This window comes from Bombina bombina, chromosome 11 (assembly GCF_027579735.1).
Source record: "Bombina bombina isolate aBomBom1 chromosome 11, aBomBom1.pri, whole genome shotgun sequence".
Taxonomy (NCBI): Eukaryota; Metazoa; Chordata; class Amphibia; order Anura; family Bombinatoridae; genus Bombina; species Bombina bombina.
Genome location: NC_069509.1, coordinates 101227479 through 101254321, shown reverse-complemented (window position 1 = coordinate 101254321; position 26843 = coordinate 101227479). Strand labels below are relative to the sequence as shown.

Here is a 26843-nt window from a genome sequence, read left to right as displayed (position 1 = left end):
ACTGAGGCCAAGCCAGAAGGGCATTGAGAACTGCTCTCAATTCCAGAATGTTTATTGGAAGGAGACTCTCCTCCTGAGTCCATGATCCCTGAGCCTTCAGGGAATTCCAGACAGCGCCCCAACCTAGTAGGCTGGCGTCTGTTGTTACAATTGTCCAATCTGGTCTGCTGAATGGCATCCCCCTGGACAGATGTGGCCGAGAAAGCCACCATAGAAGAGAATTTCTGGTCTCTTGATCCAGATTCAGAGTAGGGGACAAATGAGTAATCCCCATTCCACTGATTTAGCATGCACAATTGCAGCGGTCTGAGATGTAGGCGTGCAAAGGGAACTATGTCCATTGCCGCTACCATTAAGCCGATCACCTCCATGCATTGAGCTACTGACGGGTGTTGAATGGAATGAAGGACACGGCATGCATTTTGAAGCTTTGTTAACCTGTCTTCTGTCAGGTAGATCTTCATTTCTACAGAATCTATAAGAGTCCCTAAGAAGGGAACTCTTGTGAGTGGAAAGAGAGAACTCTTCTTTTCGTTCACCTTCCATCCATGCGACCTTAGAAATGCCAGTACTAACTCTGTATGATACTTGGCAGTTTGAAAGCTTGAAGCTTGTATCAGAATGTCGTCTAGGTACGGAGCTACCGAAATTCCTCGCGGTCTTAGTACCGCCAGAAGAGCACCCAGAACCTTTGTGAAGATTCTTGGAGCCGTAGCCAATCCGAATGGAAGAGCTACAAACTGGTAATGCCTATCTAGGAAGGCAAACCTTAGATACCGGTAATGATCTTTGTGAATCGGTATGTGAAGGTAAGCATCCTTTAAATCCACTGTGGTCATATACTGACCCTTTTGGATCATGGGTAGGATTGTCCGAATAGTTTCCATTTTGAACGATGGAACTCTCAGGAATTTGTTTAGGATCTTTAAATCCAAGATTGGCCTGAAGGTTCCCTCTTTTTTGGGAACCACAAACAGATTTGAGTAAAACCCCTGTCCATGTTCCGACCGCGGAACCGGATGGATCACTCCCATTAGTAAAAGATCTTGTACACAGCGTAGAAACGCCTCTTTCTTTATTTGGTTTGTTGACAACCTTGACAGATGAAATCTCCCTTTTGGGGGAGAGGATTTGAAGTCCAGAAGATATCCCTGAGATATGATCTCTAACGCCCAGGGATCCTGGACATCTCTTGCCCAAGCCTGGGCGAAGAGAGAAAGTCTGCCCCCCACTAGATCCGTTCCCGGATCGGGGGCCCTCGATTCATGCTGTTTTAGGGGCAGCAGCAGGTTTTCTGGCCTGCTTGCCCTTGTTCCAGGACTGGTTAGGTCTCCAGCCTTGTCTGTAGCGAGCAACAGCTCCTTCCTGTTTTGGAGCAGAGGAAGTTGATGCTGCTCCTGCCTTGAAATTACGAAAGGAACGAAAATTAGACTGTCTAGCCTTAGGTTTGGCTCTGTCTTGAGGCAGGGCATGGCCTTTACCTCCTGTGATGTCAGCGATAATTTCTTTCAAACCGGGCCCAAATAAGGTCTGCCCTTTGAAAGGTATGTTAAGTAATTTAGATTTAGAAGTAACGTCAGCTGACCAGGATTTTAGCCACAGTGCTCTGCGTGCCTGAATGGCGAATCCGGAATTCTTAGCCGTAAGTTTTGTTAAATGTACTACGGCATCTGAAACAAATGAATTAGCTAGCTTAAGTGTTTTAAGCTTGCTTGAAATCTCATCTGTAGTTATTGAGTCAAGAGTCTCTTCCAGGGACTCGGACCAAAAAGCGGCCGCGGCCGAGACAGACACAATACATGCAAGGGGTTGCAATATAAAACCTTGTTGAACAAACATTTTCTTAAGGTAACCCTCTAATTTTTTATCCATTGGATCTGAAAAGGCACAGCTATCCTCCACCGGGATAGTGGTACGCTTAGCCAGAGTAGAAACCGCTCCCTCCACCTTAGGGACCGTCTGCCATAAGTCCCTTGTGGTGGCGTCTATTGGAAACATTTTTCTAAACACAGGAGGGGGGGGGAAAAGGGTACACCGGGCCTATCCCACTCCTTAGTAATTATCTCTGTAAGCCTCTTAGGTATAGGAAATACGTCAGTACTCGCCGGTACCGCATAGTATCTATCCAGCCTACATAATTTCTCTGGGATTGCAACGGTGTTACAATCATTCAGAGCTGCTAATACCTCCCCTAACAGTACACGGAGGTTTTCGAGTTTAAACTTAAAATTAGAAATGTCTGAATCCATTCTATTAGGATCAGAACCGTCACCTGCAGATTGAAGCTCTCCGTCCTCCTGTTCTGCATACTGTGACGCATTATCAGACATGGCCCTATTATTAACAGCGCACTCTGTTCTCACCCCAGAGTGATCACGCTTACCTCTAAGTTCTGGTAATTTAGACAAAACTTCAGTCATAACATTAGCCATATCCTGTAATGTGATTTGTAATGGCCGCCCTGATGTACTCGGCGCTACAATATCACGCACCTCCCGAGCGGGAGATGCAGGTACTGAAACGTGAGGCGAGTTAGTCGGCATAACTCTCCCCTCGTTTGGTGAATGATGTTCAATTTGTACAGATTGACTTTTATTTAAAGTAGCATCAATGCAATTAGTACACAAATTTCTATTGGGCTCCACTTTGGCTTTAGCACATATAGCACAGAGATATTCCTCTGAGTCAGACATGTTTAACAAACTAGCAATTAAACTAGCAACTTGGAAATACTTTTCAAAGCAATTTACAAATAATATGAAAAACGTACTGTGCCTTTAAGAAGCACAGAAAAAAAGTTATGACAGTTGAGTAATAATAAACCGGAGAAACTATAACATCAAATTCTTTCCGGTAAAACACAATTTTAGCAAAGGATTGCCCCCATTAGCAATGGATAACTAACCCTGAATAGCAGAAAAAATGTACAGAATATGAACGTTTTTTATCACAGTCAAAGTACAATCTCACAGGTCTGCTGTGAGTGATTACCTCCCTCAAACTAACTTTTGAAGACCCCTGAGCTCTGTAGAGACGAACCGGATCATGCAGGGAAGAAAGCAGACTTGTGACTGAATTTTCTGATGCGTAGCAAAAGCGCCAAAATAGGCCCCTCCCCCTCACACACAACAGTGAGGGAGATCAGTAAACTGTCTTAAATTAAATAAAACAACCGCCAAGTGGAAAAAAACAGTGCCCAAACAATTTTTCACCCAGTACCTCAGATAATTAAACGATTTAACATGCCAGCAAAACGTTTAACATCAATAAATGAAATGTCATTAGAAAACCTGTTGCTAGTCGTTCCCACTGCAAGTTAGGCTAAAGTCTTATGCATACAGTATTATCCCAGTGAAGTGCCATTCCCCAGAATACTGAAGTGTAAATATACATACATGACAGCCTGATACCAGTTGCTACTACTGCATTTAAGGCTGAGCTTACATTATATCGGTATGGCAGTATTTTCTCAGTCAATTCCATTCTCAGAAAATAATATGCTGCTACATACCTCTTTGCAGGTTAACCTGACCGCTGTCCCCTGATCTGAAGTTTACCTCACTCCTCAGATGGCCGAGAACAGCAAGATGATCTTAACTACGCCGGTTAAAATCATACAAAAAAACTCAGGTAGATTCTTCTTCAAATTCTACCCGAGAAGGAACAACACACTCCGGTGCTGTTTTAAAATAACAAACTTTTGATTGAAGGTATAAAACTAAGTATAATCACCACAGTCCTCTCACACATCCTATCTATTAGTTGGGTGCAAGAGAATGACTGGGTGTGACGTAGAGGGGAGGAGCTATATAGCAGCTCTGCTGGGTGATCCTCTTGCACTTCCTGTTGGGGAGGAGTTAATATCCCAGAAGTAATGATGACCCGTGGACTGACCACACTTAACAGGAGAAAATGGTTTGGAAATAGTAAAGTGCTACTTGTATTTATTGCCCTATAACTTGCAAAAAAAAAAATAAGCAAAGAACATGTAAACATTGGGTATTTATAAACTCAGGACAAACTTAAGAAACTATTTAGCATGGGTGTTTTTTGGTGGTTGTAGATGTGTAACAGATGTTGAGGGTCAAAGTTAGAAAAAGGTTGTTTTTTTCAATTTGTTCATCATATTTTATAAAAAAAAAATATTATAGTAAATTATAAGATATGATGAAAATAAAAGTATCTTTAGAAAGTCCATTTTTGTAGAATACTGGCTAAACAGGCATCTATCTACTAAAATAGTACTCAACCCAATATATATATTCTTTCTGGTGCATGAACAGATTGAGAATAGAGCCCTGATTAATACAGTAATACTACTGGTTAGACAAATGTGCCTTAGGAAATGGAGGGAAAGACAGGTTTCTACTATAGCCTCTGTCATACACACTATCCAGCAGCAGATTTTGGTGGAGCAATTTGATCCTGGAATAAAACTAAAGAGATTTTTGGAAAAATGGGATATAGTTATCTTAGCTCAGCCTAGAGAGATTCAGTTGCAAATAATGAAATACTTTCGCAAGTCAGCGGATTTTCTAGAATTATTATCAGATAGATATCCCGAATTTTGGAGACAGTCTCTCCTCTGAGAGATAGGGGCTAGGAGGGGGGGAGAGAAAGAGGGGAGGAGGGATTTATTATATATATATATTTTTTTTTTCTCTTTTTCTTCTCTTCTTTTTTCTTCTTTATTTATTATTAAAAATATAAATCCCAGGAGTGTACCTATAAAGGAGGTCAGGTTAAAATGTTAAGATGCATGTAATTTTTTTAGGGTTACTTGCCTGACTGATTTCCTTTTCTTTTTTATTTCTATCTCTGTTTTTTGATGATTATCTGGCCCTGCGTGGCCAAAGAGTTAAGGAAAGCACTGTCTTGTGTTTCTTTTATGTATTTGTGTACACTGCTGGTCATAAATAAATATTTAAAAAAAAAAAAAAAAGTCCATTTAATGGTAAAAAAAAAAAACGGTATATAATGTGTGGGTACAGTAAATGAGTAAGAGAAAAATTACAGCTAAACACAAACACAGCAGAAATGTGAAAATAGCCCTGGCCCTTAAGGGTAAGAAATTTAAAAATGGCCTTGTCCTTAAAGGGACATGAAACCCAATTTTTTTCTTTTATGATTTAGAAAGAGCATACAATTATAAACAATTGTATGCTAATTATAAACAACTATCCAATTTACTTTACTTCTGTCATCTATTTTGCTTTATTCTCTTGATATTATTTGCTGAAAAGCATATCTAGTTATGCTTAGTAGCTGCTGATTGGATGCCTCCTGTGATTGGTTCACTGTGTGCATTGCTATTTCTTCATTAAAGTATTTCTAAAGAATGAAGCAAATTAGGTAATAGTAAAGTAATAATTGGAATGTTTAAAATTATATTCTCTACCTTAATCATGAAAGAAAATGTTTGGGTATAGTGTCCCTTTAAGGGGTTAAACAATTTTTTATGCAAACTAATTATTAGCCCTTTTTGGATAAGCACAAATCTTAACATGTTTTATGGCACTTTTAATGCAATATTAATACATTGGCTGCACTGCAGCCCTTTTTAAACCAAAGGATTAAAGCAAATAAAGCAGCCCAAATATTTTATTGCCTGTCACTAATGGCATTCTTGGCCAGGGACCACATTACATTATACTCTCACTTATGGATAATACCATTACAAAATTATATTTAGTTAAAAATGACATGTATTTAATTTAACTGTATATACTAATCAATAGTATATCATACTTCTTTACATAATGAAAAGTGTGAAAGATCCCTTTTAATAACAAAATTGCATGTTATCTGCCTTGTGGTAAGGGGAGAACAAAAACCCTTGGCTAGCCAAATGTGTCCTAACTTGGATTAAAGAAACCTGGAGAATTTCCACATCACTAACAATATATATTTATTTTTCCCTTTAATCCTATATAATAATAATAAAAGGCCAGGTATGTTTGTCAGATGCAGTCATGCGCAGTAGAGACTACACAAGGACAAACATACCTGGCCTTGAGCAGCAGAGGAGTGCGCACTGTGGAAGCTGCCTGATGGGGGCGTGGCCGGGCATGTCGTGATTGGGGCGTGGCGAGGCCGGGTGGGAGCACGCGTGAAGGAGCGTGGCCGACAGGAGCAGCCATGGTGGCAGCGGAATGGTCAAGTGAGAGACCAAAAGAGAGGGGAGAAAGAGAGCGCAAAAGAGAGGGAGAGAAAGAGAGAGAAAAAGAGAGAGAGCGAGAGAGAGCGAGAGAGAGCGAGAGAGAGCGAGAGAGAGCGAGAGAGAGCGAGAGAGAGCGAGAGAGAGCGAGAGAGAGCGAGAGAGAGCGAGAGAGAGCGAGAGAGAGCGAGAGAGAGCGAGAGCGAGAGAGAGCGAGAGCGAGAGAGAGCGAGAGAGAGAGCAAGAGAGAAAGAGAATGAGAGGGAGAGAGAAAGAGAGGGGGAGAGGGGGAGAGGGGGAGAGGGAAGAGCAAAAGAGGGAGAGAAAAAACATAAATTTATGTAAGAACTTACCTGATAAATTCATTTCTTTCATATTGGCAAGAGTCCATGAGCTAGTGACGTATGGGATATACATTCCTACCAGGAGGGGCAAAGTCTCCCAAACCTCAAAATGCCTATAAATACACCCCTCACCACACCCACAATTCAGTTTAACGAATAGCCAAGAAGTGGGGTGATAAGAAAGGAGCGAAAGCATCAAACAAGGAATTGGAATAATTGTGCTTTATACAAAAAAATCATAACCACCACAAAAAGGGTGGGCCTCATGGACTCTTGCCAATATGAAAGAAATGAATTTATCAGGTAATTTCTTACATAAATTATGTTTTTTCATGTAATTGGCAAGAGTCCATGAGCTAGTGACGTATGGGATAGCAGATACCCAAGATGTGGAACTTCCACGCAAGAGTCACTAGAGAGGGAGGGATAAAATAAAGACAGCCAATTCCGCTGAAAAATTAATCCACAACCCAAATCAAAAGTTTCAATTTTTATAATGAAAAAAACTGAAATTATAAGCAGAAGAATCAAACTGAAACAGCTGCCTGAAGTACTTTTCTACCAAAAACTGCTTCTAAAGAAGAGAAAACACCAAAATGGTAGAATTTAGTTAAAGTATGCAAAGAAGACCAAGTCGTTGCTTTGCAAATCTGAACAACAGAAGCTTCATTCTGAAAAGCCCAGGAAGTAGAAACTGACCTAGTAGAATGAGCCGTAATGCCACATAAGCATGATGAATCAAAAGCTTTAGCCAAGATGCCAAAGAAATGTCAGAAGCCTTCTGACCTTTCCTAAAACCAGAAAAGATAACAAATAGACTAGAAGTCTTTCTGAAATCTGAGTAGCTTCAACATAATATTTCAAAACTCTTGCCATATCCAAAGAATGTAAGAATCTTTCCAAAGAATTCTTAGGATTAGGACACAAGAAAGGGACAATAATTCCTCTACTAAATGTTGTTAGAATTCACAACTTAGGTAAAAATCGAAAGGAAGACAGCAAAACCACCTTATCCTGATGAAAAAAAATAATTTATGTAAGAACTTACCTGATAAATTCATTTCTTTCATATTGGCAAGAGTCCATGAGCTAGTGACGTATGGGATATACATTCCTACCAGGTGGGGCAAAGTTTCCCAAACCTTAAAATGCCTATAAATACACCCCTCACCACACCCACAATTCAGTTTAACGAATAGCCAAGAAGTGGGGTGATAAGAAAAAAGTGCGAAAGCATATAAAATAAGGAATTGGAATAATTGTGCTTTATACAAAAAAATCAAAACCACCACAAAAAAGGGCGGGCCTCATGGACTCTTGCTAATATGAAAGAAATGAATTTATCAGGTAAGTTCTTACATAAATTATGTTTTCTTTCATGTAATTAGCAAGAGTCCATGAGCTAGTGACGTATGGGATAATAATTACCCAAGATGTGGATCTTTCCACACAAGAGTCACTAGAGAGGGAGGGATAAAAAAAAGACAGCCAATTCCTGCTGAAAATAATCCTCACCCAGAATAAAATTTTAATGAAAAAACATAAGCAGAAGATTCAAACTGAAACCACTGCCTGAAGTACGTTTCTACCAAAAACTGCTTCAGAAGAAGAAAACACATCAAAATGGTAGAATTTAGTAAAAATATGCAAAGAGGACCAAGTTGCTGCTTTGCAAATCTGATCAACCGAAGCTTCATTCCTAAACGCCCAGGAAGTAGAAACTGACCTAGTAGAATGAGCTGTAATCCTTTGAGGCGGAGTGTTACCCGACTCAACATAGGCATGATGAAATAAAGATTTCAACCAAGATGCCAAAGAAATGGCAGAAGCTTTCTGGCCTTTTCTAGAACCGGAAAAGATGACAAATAGACTAGAAGTCTTTCGGAAAGACTTAGTAGCTTCAACATAATATTACAAAGCTCTAACAGCATCCAAAGAATGCAATGATTTCTCCTTAGAATTCATAGGATTAGGACATAATGAAGGAACCATAATTTCTCTACTAATGTTGTTAGAATTCACAACCTTAGGTAAAAAATTCAAAAGAAGTTCGCAGCACCGCCTTATCCTGATGCAAAATCAGAAAAGGAGACTCACAAAAAAGAGTAGATAATTCAGAGACTCTTCTGGCAGAAGAGATGGCCAAAAGAAACAAAACTTTCCAAGAAAGTAATATAACGACCAAAGAATGCATGGGTTCAAAAGGAGGAGCTTGAAGAGCCCCCAGAACCAAATTCAAACTCCAAGGAGGAGAAATTGACTTAATGACAGGTTTTATACGAACCAAAGGTTGTATAAAACAATGAATATCAGGAAGATTAGCAATCCTTCTGTGAAAAAGAACAGAAAGAGCAGAGATTTGTCTTTCAAGGAACTTGCGAACAAACCTTTATCTAAACCATCCTGAAGAAACTGTAAAATTCTCGGTATTCAAAAAGAATGCCAAGAAAAAAAGATGAGAAAGACACTAAGAAATATAAGTCTTCCAGACTCTATAATATATCTCTCTAGATACAGATTTACGAGCCTGTCACATAGTATCAATCACAGAGTCAGAGAAACCTCTTTGACCAAGAATCAAGCGTTCAAACTCCATACCTTAAAATTAAGGTTTTGAGATCCTGATGGAAAAAAGAACCTTGAAACAGAAAGATTGGTCTTAACGGAAGAGTCCACAGCTGGCAAGAGGCCATCCGGACAAGATCCGCATACCAAAACCTGTGAGGCCATGCTGGAGCTACCAGCAGGACAAACGAGCATTCCTTTAGAATATTGGAGAATACCCTTGGAAGAAGAACTAGAGGCGGAAAGATATAGGCAGGATGACACTTGTAAGGAAGAGATAATGCATCCACTGCCTCCGCCCGAGGATCCCGGGATCCGGACAGATACCAGGGAAGTTTCTTGTTTAGATGAGAAGCCATCAGATCTATTTCTGGAAGTTCCCACATTTGAACAATCTGAGAAAATACCTCTGGGTGAAGAGACCATTCGCCCAGGTGCAACGTTTGGCGACTGAGATAATCCGCTTTCCAATTGTCCATACCTGGGATATGAACCGCAGAGATTAGACAGGAGCTGGATTCCGCCCAAACCAAAATTCGAGATACTTCTTTCATAGCCAGAGGATTGTGAGTCCCTCCTTGATGATTGATGTATGCCACAGTTGTGACATTGTCTATCTGAAAACAAATTAACAACTCTCTCTTCAGAAGAGGCCAAGACTGAAGAGCTCTGAAAATTGCACGGAGTTCCAAAATATTGATCGGAAATCTCACCTCCTGAGATTCCCAAACCCCTTGTGCCGTCAGATACCCCCACACAGCTCCCCAACCTGTAAGACTTGCATCTGTTGAGATTATAGTCCAGGTCGGAAGAACAAAGAAGCCCCCTGAACTAAACGATGGTGATCTGTCCACCATGTCAGAGAGTGTCGTATAATCGGTTTAAAGATATTAATTGAGATATCCGAGTAATCCCTGCACCATTGGTTCAGCATACAGAGCTGAAGAGGTCGCATGTGAAAATGAGCAAAGGAGATCGCATCTGATGCGGCAGTCCTAAGACCTAAAATTTCCATGCATAAGGCTACCAAAGAGAATGATTGTGACTGAAGGTTTTGACAAGCTGATATCAATGTTAAACTTCTCTTGTCTGACAAGGACAGAGTCATAGACACTGAATCTATCTAGAAACCTAAAAAGGTTACCCTTGTCTGAGGAATCAATGAACTGATTGGTAAATTGATCCTCCAACCATGAACTTGAAGAAACAACACAAGTCGATTCGTATGAGATTCTTCGAAAATGAAAAGACTGAGCAAGTACCAAGATATCGTCCAAATAAGGAAATACCAAAACCCTGTTCTCTGATTACAGAAAGAAGGGCACCGAGAACCTTTGAAAATTATTCTTGGAACTGAGGCTAGGCCAAACGGTAGAGCCACAAAACTGGTAATGCTTGTCTAAATAGAGAATCTCAGACACTAAAAGTGATCTGGATGAATCGGAATATGCAGATACGCATCCTGTAAATCTATTGTAGACATATAATGCCCTTGCTAAACAAAAGGCAGGATAGTCCTACAGTAACCATCTTGAATGTTGGTATCCTTACATAACGATTCAATATTGACAGATCCGGAACTGGTCTGAAGGAATTGACCTTCTTTGGTACAATGAAGAGATAAAATAAAACCCCAGCCCCTGTTCCAGAACTGGAACTGGCATAATTACTCCAGCCAACTCTAGATCTGAAACACATTTCAGAAATGCTGAGCCTTTGCTGTGTTAACTGGGACACGGGAAAGAAAAAAATCTCTTAGCAGGAGGCCTTAACTTGAAGCCAATTCTGTACCTTTCTGAAACAATGTTCTGAAACCAGAGATTGAGAACGGAATTGATCCAAATTTCTTTGAAGAAAACGTAATCTGCCCCATACCAGCTGAGCTGGAATAAGGGCCGCACCTTCATGGGTACTTAGGAGCTGGCTATAGGTTTCTATAAGGCTTGGATATATTCCAAACTGGAAATAGTTTCCAAACTGATACCGCTCCTGAGGATGAAGGATCAGGCTTTTGTTCCTTGTTGTGAGGAAAGGAACGAAAATGATTATTAGACCTAAATTTACCTAAGATTTTTTATCCTTTGGTAAAAAAGTTCCCTTCCTTCCAGAAACAGTTGAGATAATAATTTATTACCCTGGAAAGAAAGGGAAAGCAAAGTTGACTTAGAAGACATATCAGCATTCCAAGTTTAATCCATAAAGCTTTTCTAGCTAAAATAGCTAGAGACATATACCTGACATCAACTCTAATGATATCAAAAGATGGTATCACCAATAAAATTATTAGCATGTTATAGAATAATAATAATGCTATAAAATTATGATCTGTTACTTGTTGCGCTAAAGCTTCTAACCCAAAAAGTTGAAGCTGCAGCAACATCCGCTAAAAATATAGCAGGTCTAAGAAGATTACCTGAAAATAAGTAAGCTTTTCTTAGAAAGGATTCGATTTTCCTATCTAAAGGATCCTTAAATGAAGTACTATCTGCCGTAGGAATAGTAGCACATTTAGCAGGAGTAGAGACAGCCCCATAACCTTAGGGATTTTGTCCCAAAAAACTCTAATCTGTCAGATGGCACAGGATATAATTGCTTAAACGTATAGAAGGAGTAAAAGAATTACCCAAATTATTCCATTCCCTGGAAATTACTTCAGAAATAGCATCAGGGAGATTAAACACTTCTGGAATAACTACAGGAGATTTAAAAACCTTATTTAAACGTTTAGATTTAGTATCAAGAGGACCAGAATCCTCTATTTCTAATGCAATTAATACTTCTTTAAATAAAGAACGAATAAATTCCATTTTGAACAAATACAAAGATTTATCAGCATCAACCTCTGAGATAGAAACCTCTGAACCAGAAGAACCATTATCAGTATCAGAATGATGATGTTCATTTAAAAATTCATCTGAAAAATGAGAAGTTTTAAAAGACTTTTATGTAAACTAGAAGGAGAAATAACAGACATAGCCTTCTTAATGGATTTTAAAAATAAAATCTCTTATGTTATCAGGAACACTCTGAAAATTAGATGTTGACGGAACAGCAACAGGTAATGTAACAGTACTAAAGGAAATTTTATCTGCATTAATAAGTTTGTCATGACATGCAATACAAACAACAGCTGGAGAAACAGATACCAAAAATTTATAGCAGATACACTTAGCTTGGTAGCTCCAGCACCGGGCAGTGATTTTCCTGAAGTATCTTCTGACTTAGTTGCAACGTGGAACATCTTGCAATATGTAATAGAAAAAACAACATATAAAGCAAAATTGATCAAATTCCTTAAATGACAGTTTCAGGAATGGGAAAAAAATGCCAGTGAACAAGCTTCTAGCAACCAGAAGCAATAAATAATGAGACTTAAATAATGTGGAGACAAAAGCGACGCCCATATTTTTTTAGCGCCAAATAAGACGCCCACATTATTTGGCGCCAAAAATGACGCCACATCCGGAACGCCGACATTTTTGGCGCAAAAGAACGTCAAAAAAATGACGCAACTTCCGGCGTATGACGCCGGAAACAGAAAAGATTTTTTGCGCCAAAAAAGTCCGCGCCAAGAATGACGCAATAAAATTAAGCATTTTCAGCCCCCGCGAGCCTAACAGCCCACAGGGAAAAAGTCAAATTTTTTAAGGTAAGAAAAAATGATTGATTCAAATGCATTATCCCAAATATGAAACTGACTGTCTGAAAAAAAGGAATGTTGAACATCCTGAGTCAAGGCAAATAAATGTTTGAATACATATATTTAGAACTTTATAAAAAAGTGCCCAACCATAGCTTTAGAGTGTCACAGAAAATAAGACTTACTTACCCCAGGACACTCATCTACATGTTTGTAGAAAGCCAAACCAGTACTGAAACGAAAATCAGCAGAGGTAATGGTATATATATATATATATATATATATATATATATATATATATATATATAAGAGTATATCGTCGATCTGAAAAGGGAGGTAAGAGATGAATCTCCACGACCGATAACAGAGAACCTATGAAATAGACCCTGTAGAAGGAGATCATTGAATTCAAATAGGCAATACTCTCTTCACATCCCTCTGACATTCACTGCACGCTGAGAGGAAAACCGGGCCCCAACTTGCTGCGGAGCGCATATCAACGTAGAATCTAGCACAAACTTACTTCACCACCTCCATAGGAGGCAAAGTTTGTAAAACTGAATTGTGGGTGTGGTGAGGGGTGTATTTATAGGCATTTTAAGGTTTGGGAAACTTTGCCCCTCCTGGTAGGAATGTATATCCCATACGTCACTAGCTCATGGACTCTTGCTAATTACATGAAAGAAATCAGAAAAAGGAGACTCACAAGAAAGAGCAGATAATTCAAAAACTGTTCTAGCTGAAGAGATGTCTAAAAGGAACAATACTTTCCATGAAAGTAATTTTAATGACCAAAGAAAGCATATGCTCAAACGGAAGAGCCTGTAAAGGCCTCAGAACCAAATTAAGACTCCAAGGAGGAGAAATTGGCTTAATGACAGGCTTGATACGAACCAAAGCCTGAACAAAACAATGAATAACAGAAAGATTAGCAAATTTTTCTGTGAAAACAGCACAGAAAAAACAGATTTGTCCTTTCAAAGAACTTGAAGACAAAACCCCTTATCCAAACCATACTGAAGAAACTATAAAATCCTAGGAATTCCAAAAGAATGCCAAGAGAATTTATGAGAAGAGCATCATGAGATGTAAATCTTCCAAACTCGATAATAAATCTAACTAGACACAGATTTACGAGCCTGCAACATAGTATTAATCACTGAGTCAGAGAAACTTCTATGACTAAGTACTAAGCGATAAATTTCCATACCATCAAATTAATAATTTGAGTTCCTGATGGAAAAAATGAATGTTAAGATATAAGGTCTGGCCTTAATGGAAGTGACCAAGATTGGCAACTGGACATCCGAACAAGAACCATATACCAAAACCTGTGTGGCCATGCTGGAGCCACCAGCAACACAAAATATTGCTCCCTGATGATTTTGAAAATCACTCTAAAAAGAAGAACCAGAGGCGAAAAAAATATAGACAGATTGAAAACTCCAAGGAAGTGTCAATGCATACACTGCTTCCGCCTGAGGATCCCTGGACCTGAATAGGCCCCTGGGAAGTTCCTTGTTTAGATGAGATGCCATCAGATCTATTTCTGGAAGCCCTCACATCTGAACAATTTGAAAAAACACATCTGGGTAAAGAGACCATTCTCCCGGATGTAAGGCTTGATAAACAGAGATAATCCGCTTCCCAATTGTCTATATCTGGGAAATGGACCGCAGAAATTAGACAAGACCTGGATTTAGCCCAAGCAAGTATCCGAGATACTTCTTTCACAGCCTAAGGACTGAGAGTCCCACCCTGATGATTGACATACGCCACAGTTGTGACATTGTCTGTCTGAAAAACCATAAACGTCTCTTTCTTCAAAAAGAAGCCAAAACTGAAGAACTCTGAGAAATGCACGGAGTTCCAAAATATTGAATGGTAATCTCGCCTCCTGAGATTCCAAACCCCTTGTGCTGACAGAGATCCCCAGACAGCCTCCCAACCTAAAAGACTCGCGTCTGTAGTGATCATGGTCCAGGTTGAATGAACCAAAGAGACCCGTAGAACTATATGATGGTGATCTAACTACCAAGTCAAAGATAGTTGAACATTGGGATTCAAAGATATAAAAAGTGATATCCTAGAATCCCTGCACCATTAATTCAGCATAAAAAAACTGGAAAGGTTTCCTATGAAAATGAGCAAAGGGAATCGAATCCAATGCTGCAGCCATGACACCTAAAACTTCCATGCATATAGCAACTGAAGGAAATAATAGAGACTGAAGGTTCCAACAAACGGAACCCAATAAAATTGTCACTTGACTGTTAGAGACAAAGACATTGACACAATCTATCTAGAAACCTAAAAAAAAAAAAAAAGTGTTGACCCTTGTCTGAGGAATCAAAGAGCTTTTGATAAAAAGATCCTCTAACCATGTCTTTGAAGAAACAACAAAAGTTGAATCGTATGAGATTCCGCAGAACGAAAAGACTGAGCCAGTACCACGAGACCGTCCAAATAAGGAAATACTGAGAACCTTGAAAAGATTCTTTGAGCTGTCGCTAGACCAGAAGGAAAAGCAACAAAATGGTAATGCTTGTCAAAAAAGAGAATCTCAGAAAATGAAAATAATCTGAATGAAAACAGAAAAACAGAATTTATGTAAGAACTTACCTGATAAATTCATTTCTTTCATATTAGCAAGAGTCCATGAGCTAGTGACGTATGGGATATACATTCCTACCAGGAGGGGCAAAGTTTCCCAAACCTCAAAATGCCTATAAATACACCCCTCACCACACCCACAATTCAGTTTAACGAATAGCCAAGAAGTGGGGTGATAAAAAAGTGCAAAAGCATATAAAATAAGGAATTGGAATAATTGTGCTTTATACAAAAATCATAACCACCACAAAAAAAGGGCGGGCCTCATGGACTCTTGCTAATATGAAAGAAATGAATTTATCAGGTAAGTTCTTACATAAATTATGTTTTCTTTCATGTAATTAGCAAGAGTCCATGAGCTAGTGACGTATGGGATAATGACTACCCAAGATGTGGATCTTTCCACACAAGAGTCACTAGAGAGGGAGGGATAAAATAAAGACAGCCAATTCCTGCTGAAAATAATCCACACCCAAAATAAAGTTTAATGAAAAACATAAGCAGAAGATTCAAAACCGCTGCCTGAAGTACTTTTCTACCAAAAACTGCTTCAGAAGAAGAAAATACATCAAAATGGTAGAATTTAGTAAAAGTATGCAAAGAGGACCAAGTTGCTGCTTTGCAAATCTGATCAATCGAAGCTTCATTCCTAAACGCCCAGGAAGTAGAAACTGACCTAGTAGAATGAGCTGTAATCCTCTGAGGCGGAGTTTTACCCGACTCAACATAGGCCAGATGAATTAAAGATTTCAACCAAGATGCCAAAGAAATGGCAGAAGCTTTCTGGCCTTTCCTAGAACCGGAAAAGATAACAAATAGACTAGAAGTCTTACGGAAAGACTTAGTAGCTTCAACATAATATTTCAAAGCTCTAACAACATCCAAAGAATGCAACGATTTCTCCTTAGAATTCTTAGGATTAGGACATAATGAAGGAACCACAATTTCTCTACTAATGTTGTTGGAATTCACAACTTTAGGTAAAAAATCAAAAGAAGTTCGCAACACCGCCTTATCCTGATGAAAAATCAGAAAAGGAGACTCACAAGAAAGAGCAAATTTTAAATTTAAGGATTTCAGATCCTGATGGAAAAAAGGACCTTGCGACAGAAGGTCTGGTCTTAACGGAAGAGTCCACGGTTGGCAAGAGGCCATCCGGACCAGATCCGCATACCAAAACCTGTGAGGCCATGCCGGAGCTACCAGCAGAACAAACGAGCATTCCTTCAGAATCTTGGAGATTACTCTTGGAAGAAGAACTAGAGGCAGAAAGATATAGGCAGGATGATACTTCCAAGGAAGTGATAATGCATCCACTGCCTCCGCCTGAGGATCCCGGGATCTGGACAGATACCTGGGAAGTTTCTTGTTTAGATGAGACGCCATCAGATCTATTTCTGGAAGTTCCCACATTTGAACAATCTGAAGAAATACCTCTGGGTGAAGAGACCATTCGCCCGGATGCAACGTTTGGCGACTGAGATAATCCGCTTCCCAATTGTCTATACCTGGGATATGAACCGCAGAGATTAGACAGGAGCTGGATTCCGCCCAAACCAGAATTCGAGATACTTCTTTCATAGCCAGAGGACTGTGAGTCCCTCCTTGATGATTGATGTATGCCACAGTTGTGACATTGTCTGTCTGAAAACAAATGAACGATTCTCTCTTCAGAAGAGGCCAAAACTGAAGAGCTCTGAAAATTGCACTGAGTTCCAAAATATTGATCGGTAATCTCACCTCCTGAGATTCCCAAACTCCTTGTGCCGTCAGAGATCCCCACACAGCTCCCCAACCCGTGAGACTTGCATCTGTTGAAATTACAGTCCAGGTCGGAAGCACAAAAGAAGCCCCCTGAATTAAACGTTAGAGAGTGTCGTACAATCGGTTTTAAAGATATTATTTGAGATATCTTTGTGTAATCCTTGCACCATTGATTCAGCATACAGAGCTGAAGAGGTCGCATGTGAAAACGAGCAAAGGGGATCGCGTCCGATGCAGCAGTCATAAGACCTAGAATTTCCATGCATAAGGCTACCGAAGGGAATGATTGTGACTGAAGGTTTCGACAAGCTGAAATCAATTTTAGACGTCTCTTGTCTGTTAAAGACAGAGTCATGGACACTGAATCTATCTGGAAACCCAGAAAGGTCACCCTTGTCTGAGGAATCAATGAACTTTTTGGTAAATTGATCCTCCAACCATGATCTTAAAGAAACAACACAAGTCGATTCGTATGAGATTCTGCTAAATGTAAAGACTGAGCAAGTACCAAGATATCGTCCAAATAAGGAAATACCACAATACCCTGTTCTCTGATTACAGACAGAAGGGCACCGAGAACCTTTGTAAAAATTCTTGGAGCTGTAGCTAGGCCAAACGGCAGAGCCACAAACTGGTAATGCTTGTCCAGAAAAGAGAATCTCAGGAACTGATAATGATCTGGATGAATCGGAATATGCAGATATGCATCCTGTAAATCTATTGTGGACATATAATGCCCTTGCTGAACAAAAGGCAAGATAGTCCTTACAGTTACCATTTTGAATGTTGGTATCCTTACATAACGATTCAATATTTTTAGATCCAGAACTGGTCTGAAGGAATTCTCCTTCTTTGGTACAATGAAGAGATTTGAATAAAACCCCATCCCCTGTTCCGGAACTGGCATAATTACTCCAGCCAACTCTAGATCTGAAACACAATTCAGAAATGCTTGAGCTTTCACTGGATTTACTGGGACACGGGAAAGAAAAAATCTCTTTGCAGGAGGTCTCATCTTGAAACCAATTCTGTACCCTTCTGAAACAATGTTCTGAATCCAAAGATTGTGAACAGAATTGAACCAAATTTCTTTGAAAAAACGTAACCTGCCCCCTACCAGCTGAGCTGGAATGAGGGCCGCACCTTCATGTGGACTTAGAAGCAGGCTTTGCCTTTCTAGCAGGCTTGGATTTATTCCAGACTGGAGATGGTTTCCAAACTGAAACTGCTCCTGAGGATGAAGGATCAGGCTTTTGTTCTTTGTTGAAACGAAAACGATTATTAGCCCTGTTTTTACCCTTAGATTTTTTATCCTGTGGTAAAAAAGTTCCTTTCCCACCAGTAACAGTTGAGATAATAGAATCCAACTGAGAACCAAATAATTTGTTACCCTGGAAAGAAATGGAAAGTAGAGTTGATTTAGAAGCCATATCAGCATTCCAAGTCTTAAGCCATAAAGCTCTTCTAGCTAAAATAGCTAGAGACATAAACCTGACATCAACTCTAATAATATCAAAAATGGCATCACAGATAAAATTATTAGCATGCTGAAGAAGAAGAATAATATTATGAGAATCATGATCTGTTACTTGTTGCGCTAAAGTTTCCAACCAAAAAGTTGAAGCTGCAGCAACATCAGCCAATGATATAGCAGGTCTAAGAAGATTACCTGAACACAGATAAGCTTTTCTTAGAAAGGATTCAATTTTCCTATCTAAAGGATCCTTAAACGAAGTACCATCTGACGTAGGAATAGTAGTACGTTTAGCAAGGGTAGAAATAGCCCCATCAACTCTAGGGATTTTGTCCCAAAATTCTAATCTGTCAGACGGCACAGGATATAATTACTTAAAACGTTTAGAAGGAGTAAATGAATTACCCAATTTATCCCATTCTTTGGAAATTACTTCAGAAATAGCATTAGGAACAGGAAAAACTTCTGGAATAACCACAGGAGATTTAAATACCTTATCTAAACGTTTAGAATTAGTATCAAGAGGACCAGAATCCTCTATTTCTAAAGCAATTAGTACTTCTTTAAGTAAAGAACGAATAAATTCCATTTTAAATAAATATGAAGATTTATCAGCATCAATCTCTGAGACAGAATCCTCTGAACCAGAAGAATCATCAGAATGATGATGTTCATTTAAAAATTCATCTGTAGGGAGAGAAGTTTTAAAAGATTTTTTACGTTTACTAGAAGGAGAAATAACAGACATAGCCTTCTTGATGGATTCAGAAACAAAATCTCTTATGTTATCAGGAACATTCTGCACCTTAGATGTTGAAGGAACTGCAACAGGCAATGGTACTTTACTAAAGGAAATATCTGCATTAACAAGTTTGTCATGACAATTAATACAAACAACAGCCGGAGGAATAGCTACCAAAAGTTTACAGCAGATACACTTAGCTTTGGTAGGTCCAGCACTAGACAGCGATTTTCCTGAAGTATCTTCTGACTCAGATGCAACGTGAGACATCTTGCAATATGTAAGAAAAAAACAACATATAAAGCAAAATTGATCAAATTCCTTAAATGACAGTTTCAGGAATGGGAAAAAATGCCAAAGAACAAGCTTCTAGCAACCAGAAGCAATGAAAAATGAAACCTAAATAATGTGGAGACAAAAGCGACGCCCATATTAAATGCATTATCCCAAATATGAAACTGACTGTCTGAAAATAAGGAATGTTGAACATTCTGAGTCAAGGCAAATAAATGTTTGAATACATATATTTAGAACTTTATAAACAAAGTGCCCAACCATAGCTTAGAGTGTCACAGAAAATAAGATTTACTTACCCCAGGACACTCATCTACATGTTTGTAGAAAGCCAAACCAGTACTGAAACGAGAATCAGCAGAGGTAATGGTATATATAAGAGTATATCGTCGATCTGAAAAGGGAGGTAAGAGATGAATCTCTACGACCGATAACAGAGAACCTATGAAATAGACCCCGTAGAAGGAGATCACTGCATTCAAATAGGCAATACTCTCCTCACATCCACTGCACACCGAGAGGAAAACCGGGCTCCAACTTGCTGCGGAGCGCATATCAACGTAGAATCTAGCACAAACTTACTTCACCACCTCCATAGGAGGCAAAGTTTGTAAAACTGAATTGTGGGTGTGGTGAGGGGTGTATTTATAGGCATTTTGAGGTTTGGGAAACTTTGCCCCTCCTGGTAGGAATGTATATCCCATACGTCACTAGCTCATGGACTCTTGCTAATTACATGAAAGAAATGAAGATATGCATCTATTGTAAGCAAATAATGCCCTCACTGACCAAAAGGCAGAATAGACCATATAAACACCATTCTAAAAGATGGTACACTTATGACAATTCAAAAAGATTTTCTATCTTTGAGACAATGAATAGTTTTGAATAAAACCCCCAAACCCTGTTCCTAAAATGGAACTGGTATAAAATACCCCAGAAAACTCCAGGTCTGAGCAGCGCCTTGAGCCCCAACGGGTGACCAGCCGCGCTTCACAAGTACCAAATACATACAGGTCTGAAACACACTTCAGGAAAGTGTGAGCCTTACTGGAATAGCTGGAATATGTTAGAGAAAAAAGAAAGACTTCTCACAGGCGGTTTTACTCTGAATCCTATTCTGTACCCAAATCTAAGAAGTTTGGACCGAATTGAACCAAATAATCTTTAAAAAGTCTTAACCTGCCCCTTACCAGCTAAGCTTGGATAAGAACCGCACCTACATGCAAATTTGGGGAGCTGACTTTGATATTTTAAATGGCTTAAATTGAATGAAGAAAACTTCCAATTATAAACATGTTACTTGGGGAAGAAATAGGATTCCGTTCCTTAGTAAGAACAAAAACGAATATAAAGCTTAAGATTTATCCTTAGAACTCAATCTTGAAGCCCAGAGTAACAGTAGAAGAATTGAATCCAATTGTGAACCAAATAATTGATTGCCTTGGAAAAAAAGAAATATGGAATTTAGAAATCAAATTCGCATTCCAAGATTGAAGTCACAAAGTTCTTCTAGCTAAAATAGCTAAAGACATAGATTAAACCTCATTTGCGAAAATATCAAAAAAATGACGACACAAATGAAATTATTAGCATGTTGATCAACTTAACAATGCTAAACAAATCATAATCCGAAACTTGTTGTACTAAAGTACCTGAAAAATAAATAATTTTCCTTAAATAAGATACAAGTTTCCCATCTGAAGGAAAAAATTAAATACTATTTGCTATAGGAATAGTAGTATGTTAAGCAAGAGTAGAGATAGCCCCATTAACTTGGGGAATCTTTCCTCAAAACTAACTGCCAGCAAAGGATACAATTTAAAAACCTTAAAGAAGGAATAAAAGAGGAATAAAAGAAATTCCCGGCCTATTCCATTTCCTAGTATCAGGAACTGGAGAAAACCTCTGAAGAAACCACAGAAGGTTAATAAGCAGAATTTAAATGTTAGGTAGTCTTAATCAAAAGAACTAGTTACTTTAATATCTAAAATAATCAACACCTTTTCAACAAAGAACGAATGTACTCTATTTAAAAATAAAAAAGTAGATTTGTTAGTGTCAATATCTGATGAAGAATATTCTGAATGAGAAAAACCACCATCAGAGAATGATAATTCAGTATGTTGTTGGTGATTTGAAACTTCATCAGCTAAATGAGAAGTTTAAAAAAGACCTAAAAATTTTAGTAGAAGGCGGGATGGCAGACAAAGCCTTTAGAATAGAATCAGAAAAATATTCTTATAAATTCCTAAATATATCATGTACATTAGATGTAAAAAGAATAGCAATAGATAATGCATAAATACTAATGGACTCTGCATGTAAAAGTTTATCATAATAACTTATTACAAACCATAGCTAAAGATAAACATTCATAACATTAAAATAAATGAACTTAGCTTTGGTAGGACTGATATCAGTCATCAGGAATCCCTTAGTATTTTCTGATACAGGAACAGTTTTTGGAATATCTTGCAATATGTAATAGAAAAAACAACATATAAAGCAAAATTATCAAATTCCTTAAATGACAGTTTCAGGAATGGGAAAAAAATGCAAATGAAACAAGCTTCTAGAAAACCAGAAGCAACTGAAAAGTGAGACTGAAATAATGTGAAAAAAACTGGCACCAAGAATGACGCCCACACATTTTGGCGCCAAGAATGACGCCCATATATTTTTTTTTTTGGCTCCAAAAAAACGTCCGCAATACACATACGTCAAAAATGATGCAATTACGAAAAAACTTCCGACGCCAAATATGACGAAATTTTTGCGCCACAAAAGTCTCACGCCAAAAATGACGCAATAAATAGAAGCATTTTCTGCACCCGCGAGCCTAACAGCCAGCAATTTTGAAAAAAAGTCAATTATATGCATTTTCCCAAAATGAAACTGACAGTCTGAATGAAGGAATACTGAATATCCTGAATCATGGCAAATATAAGTTTAAACACATATTTAGAACTTTAAGTATAAAGTGCCCACCATAGCTTTGCGTGTCATAAATAGAAATAAGACTTACCTACCCTAAGACACTCATCTACATATAGTAGATAGCCAAACCAGTACTGAAACGAGAATCAGTAGAGGTAATGGTATATAAGAGTATATCGTCGATCTGAAAAGGGAGGTAGGAGAAGAAATCTCTACGACCGATAACAGAGAACCTATGAAATAGATCCCCTAGAAGAAGACCATTGAATTCAAATAGGCAATACTCTCTTCACATCCCTCTGACATTCACTGCACGCTGAGAGGAAAACCGGGCTTCAACCTGCTGCGAAGCGCATATCAACGAAGAATCTAGCACAAACTTACTTCACCACCTCCATGGGAGGCAAAGTTTGTAAAACTGAATTGTGGGTGTGGTGAGGGGTGTATTTATAGGCATTTTAAGGTTTGGGAAACTTTGCCCCTCCTGGTAGGAATGTATATCCCATACGTCACTAGCTCATGGACTCTTGCTAATTACATGAAAGAAATACTCCTAGGAGTATCTGACTAGCCATGTGGAAAACTAGGCCCCAAATAAAGACTTATCTCCCTCAGAGAAAAAACGTCCTATTTAAATATTTGAAAACATGTAAACGTTTTGTCACTAAGTAATATGAGTATTAACATGAGTATTACCCTGTTTTGTAAGCATGATCCCAGTCGTTAAATCACTGCATCTAGCTTACCTCAAATACACAAGGCTCTGTCAGCATTTTCTAGAACTTATTTATCTCTCTAGAAATAAAAATACTGAACAAACCTCAAAGCAGGTAATCTGCAGACCGTTGCCCCAACTGAAGTTTTCCCATACTCTTCAGTTATGTGTGAGAACAGCAATGAACCTTAATTACAAACCGCTAAGATCATCAAACCTCCAGGCAGAATTCTTCTTCTAATTTTTGCCTGCGAGTAAAACAGTACAACGCCGGTACCGTTTAAAAATAAACTCTTGATTGAAGGTAACACTACACTAGGTCACCACATATCTCTTGATACTTCCTATCTTGTCGAGAGTTGCAAGAGAATGACTGGGGGTGGCAGTTAGGGGAGGAGCTATATAGACAGCTCTGCTGTGGGTGTCCTCTTGCAACTTCCTGTTGGGAAGGAGAATATCCCACAAGTAATGGATGAACCCGTGGACTGGATACACCTTACAAGAGAAAACACACTTTTTCCAACTTTGACCCCCAAAATCTGTTACACATCTACAACCACCAAAAAACACCCATGCTAAATATTTTCTAAATTTTGTCCTGAGTTTAGAAATACCCAATATTTACATGTTCTTTGCTTTTTTTACAAGTTATAGGGCAATAAGTACAAGTAGCACTTTGCTATTTCCAAACCACTTTTTTTTTCTAAATTAGCGCTAGCTACATTGGGACACTGATATCTTTCAGGAATCACTGAATATGCCTTGACATGTATATATTTTTTTTTAGATGACATCCCAAAGTACTGATCTAGGCCCATTTTGGTATATTTCATGCCACCATTTCACCGCCAAATGAGATGAAATAAAGAAAAAATTCACTTTTTCATAATTTTTTCACAAACTTTAGGTTTCTCACCGAAATTATTTGCAAACAACTTGTGCAATTATGGCATAAATGGTTGTAAACGCTTCTCTGGGATATCCTTTGTTCATAATTAGCAGACATATATGGCTTTGGCGTTGCTTTTTGGTAATTAGAAGGCCGCTAAATGTCACTGCACACCACACATGTATTATGCCCAGCAGTGAAGGGGTTAATTAGGGAGCATGTAGGGAGCTTCTAGGGTTAATTTTAGCTTTAGTGGAGTGTAGTAGACAGCCCCAAGTATTGATCTAGGCCCAATTTGGTATATTTCATGCCACCATTTCACCGCCAAATGCGATCAAATAATTTTTTTTCACAATTTTAGGTTTCTCACTGAAATTATTTACAAACAACTTGTGCAATTATGGCATAAATGGTTGTAAATGCTTCTCTGGGGTCCCCTTTGTTCAGAAATAGCAGACATTTATGGCTTTTGTGTTGCTTTTTGGTAATTAGAAGGCCGCTAAATGCTGCTGTGCATCACACGAGTATTATGCCCAGCAGTGCAGGGGTTAGATAGCTTGTAGGGAGCTTGCAGGGTTAATTTTAGCTTTAGTGTAGAGATCAGCCTCCCACCTGAGACATCCCACCGCACGCTCCCGGCACCCGGTGTGCACATTGCAAATTCAGGAACCGGATGCCAGGTAGCGATGGGCCGCCCACCCGCCTCCCTGCAGCTGCTCCCACCAACGATCGGGCCCATCGCTACCGGTGCAGAGAGAGCCAGCCACAGAGTGGCTCTCTCTGCATCGGTTTTGGAAAAAAGGTATTGCAGTGACACCTCAATATCGAGGCATCACAGCAATACCTTGAAAGCGGCTGGAAGCGATCCAGCCACTTTAAACCCTGATGTCGTACAGGGTACGTCGCTGGTCTTTAAAGACCAGGTTGTGTGCATCGTTAAAGGGTTAAAGTTAATTTATCTCCACGTCTGGGGATATACAATCTGTCAACCAGCTGGAGAGGAACAGAAGGACCACAGTGGGGAGAAAATATAAGGAGAGCGGAAGGAGACATCAACTAACAAAAGTGTCTTATCTATACCTCATACTGGATGAGGTTAAATCACGTGAGTGGTTAATTATACTTGTGTACAGTGAATTCTTTGTTGTAAACAGGCTTCACTAGGTGTGCTTTCTTGTGCGCTTGTCCAAACTTCATACTTTCAGAGATCACTTGGGGAGGATCCGCTTTTTTTTTTTTTTTTTTTTTTTTTTTTTTAAGAGGACACTCATCATCGGACGAAGCAGCAGAGACATAAAAGGCACTTGGGAACTGTCACACGAGCTGTTACAATCTGACCCTGCTGTGGACAGCCTATTGTTTTAAAAACTACTGTGCTGGACTAGGTCTGTATCCTAGCGATACTATTTATAGACTTATTGGTGTAAACATTTATAGGCTGTTACCTCTCATATATTGCAACTATATACTTAGTAACATCTAGATATTTATATATATAGTATATTTATACTTGTGTCCAGGTATATCACCTAAGTCTCAGCTACATATTCCTAAGCGCAGATTTATTCCTATTTTTACTGATAAAGATCTCTCTCTCCATCTCTCTCTAGCTATATCTATCTATATATCAGTGTAGAAGAAGGGCACTCTCAGGATTTGTATAGAAGGGAAATATTTTCTTTATTTAGTTGAGTCACTAATACATGGTCTACATTTCGGCCCTCAGTTTGGCCTTCATCAGGACAAGTATAATCTTGCAAATGCTGAGTGGCAAAGATCACAGATCCAAAGAGACGAGTCAGTTTGAGACATCTTGCAATATGTAAAATAGAAAAAAACAACAGGAATGGGAAAAAATGCAAACAGAATAAGCCTCTGGAAACCAGAAGCAAAAAGAAATAATGACTTAAATAATGTCAAAAAATCTGGCAACAAACACGAGCGTCATAGATGATGCAACTATGTGAAAACTCTCTGCGCCAACTAAGACGCCGGAAATGACGTCATAACGTCAACAAACGTAATTCTCAGCGCCAAAAAAAGTCTCACGCCAAAAATGACGCAATAAATTATAGCATTTTGCGCTCCCGCAAGCCTAACAGCCTGCAATTTAGAAAGAAAGACAATTTGAAAATTTTCAGGTAAGAAAAAATTTTATTCATATGCATTTCCCAAAAATGAAACTGACAGTCTGTAAAAAGGAAATATACTAATTAACCTGAATCCTGGCAAATATAAGTATAAAAACATATATTTAGAACTTTACATATAAAGTTCCAAACCATAGCTGAGAGTGTCTTAAATAAAAGAAAACATATTTACCAAAAGACACTCATTTACATATAGCATATATCCAAACCAGTGATGAAACGAGAATCAGTAGAGGTAATGGTATATAAGAGTATATCGTCGATCTGAAAAGGGAGGTAGGAGAAGAATCTCTACGACCGATAACAGAGAACCTATGAAATAGATCCCCGTTAGGGTGACCATTGCATTCAATAGGTAATACCCCTTCACATCCCTCTGTCATTCACTGCACTCAGAGGAAACCGGGCATCAGCATGCTGAGAAGCGCATATCAACGTAGAAATCTAGCACAAACTTACTTTGTAAAAACTGAATTGTGGGTGTGGTGGAGGGTGTATTTATAGGCATTTTGAGGTTTGGGAAACACTGTCCCTCCTGGTAGGAATGTATATCCCA

General features: G+C 38.8%; 1 protein-coding gene across 1 annotated transcript in view; it reads right to left on the bottom strand.

The window, feature by feature from the left end:
• Positions 1 to 26843, bottom strand: part of MRPS34 (mitochondrial ribosomal protein S34) — a 245507-nt gene that overhangs the window by 91859 nt on the left and 126805 nt on the right. The gene's annotated exons all lie outside the window — the stretch shown is intronic.